Source organism: Beta vulgaris, chromosome 3 (genome assembly GCF_026745355.1).
Source record: "Beta vulgaris subsp. vulgaris cultivar EL10 chromosome 3, EL10.2, whole genome shotgun sequence".
Lineage (NCBI taxonomy): Eukaryota > Viridiplantae > Streptophyta > Magnoliopsida > Caryophyllales > Amaranthaceae > Beta > Beta vulgaris.
Window position 1 is genome coordinate 29,879,534 of NC_079204.1, and position 1,576 is coordinate 29,881,109.

At 39.1% G+C, this 1,576-nt stretch overlaps 1 long non-coding RNA gene across 1 annotated transcript; it reads left to right on the forward strand.

The window, feature by feature from the left end:
* Nucleotides 1–401: 401 nt before the first annotated feature.
* LOC104884107 (uncharacterized) lies at nucleotides 402–1,367 on the forward strand. The gene is made up of 2 exons (XR_007270426.2): nucleotides 402–931; nucleotides 1,055–1,367. It is a non-coding gene; the product is annotated as an uncharacterized LOC104884107 (long non-coding RNA).
* The last annotated feature ends 209 nt before the right edge of the window (nucleotides 1,368–1,576 follow it).

Consider the following 1,576-nt stretch of genomic DNA (forward strand, 5'->3'; position numbering starts at 1 on the left):
CGGATGACTGATGGATGTGATAGGAGAAGCAAATGTCGATCACGGTCTGGACAACGAACCAAAGGCAAGATTTGCATCTTGCCGCATGAGCAATCCCAACGAACTTCTGAAGCGTGAGATTATGGGCTCAGGATTTTTGGAAGAGTCACATTCCTAGGTGACGCATGACTCACTAGTAGAAAAAGGTCAATTTGCATCGGCCCATTTGCGTCGCACAAACACGGAAACGATGCAAATATACTATTTGCGTCGCATGTAACAATGAATCGACGCATAAGACGAACTATGTGCGTCGTATCTAAGTATTGTGCGATGCAAATCATCTATGTGCGTCGCATGAAGGTCATGGTGCGACGCACAAAACAAAGTAATCTGCGTCGGACCCTTAGCCATCCGACGCAGATCAGCCCAAAAGCCCAATTTATTTCTAACCCCATAACCAGCGCCCCTCTTAACATTACTCAAAACCCTAAAGCTTCTCAAAACCAACCCGCCTCCCTTTCGTCCCTCTCAACCCGCCTCCATCTCTTTCTCTCCCTTTCGTCCCTCTCAACCCGCCTCCCTCTCTTTCTCTCTCACTTTCTCTCTCACTTTCGTCCCTCTCTTTGTCTCTCACTTTCGTCCGACGATCTGCTTCAGTTCACATCAACCGACGATCGAAACTTCGACGCCATGACCTTCAGTGAGCGATCTTCAGCGTCGACGACACCAACAACAGCAACAACACTTCGAACAACTAACGAATCTTCAGCGAACGAACGAATCTTCAGGTAACTTATTTTTTTTCTTTTTCTTTTTCTTGTTTTTATTCGCCTGTTTTAATTTTTCGTAATTTGTCATTTTTTTCAGAATTCAGATCTTGTTTGAAGACCTCGTTTTTTCATTTCCGTGAATTTTTCGAAGAACTCATTTTTCATCCTAAAATCTCCAGGTAACTTCTTTTTTTTTCTTGTTATTCGCCTGTTTTAATTTTCCGCAATTTGTCATTTTTTCAGATGTTGTTTGAAATCTTTGTTTTTTTAATTTTCGTTTTTTTAATTTTCGTGAATTCCAGATGTGTTCGAAGTATAACAACGAGAAGGAAGATCAAGATGTGAAGGAAGCTCCAACATTTTTTTTACTATTATTGATAGATTTGTTTTTATGAATTATTGTAATATATATGTTCTAAAATTCGAAGCATTTTCGTTTTTATTTTTCCAGATCTGGTCGAATTTTTGTACAGTATTGTTATTAGTTTTATTTGATTTTCAATCCTCTATCTCTTACATCTCCATAGTCCATTACCTTTGTAGTTTGTATTGTTATTAGTTTTTTGTACAGTATTCATTTCCTTTTCAATTACTGCATTCGTTATTGTTGATTCATGATGGAATTTGTGTAGAATTTCTGGCATTTGTTAGTTTTTTTTAATAAAAAAAATTTTTTTTTTTTTTAAAATTGCAATTTGCGTCGCACGTTGCCCAAGGTGCGACGCAAATTACTCATCTGCGTCGCACCCTAGGCGATGTGCGACGCAAATTACCCTTTGAGCTTGGTGATTTTGGCTGGCAAGATCCACTTGCGTCGCACCGTA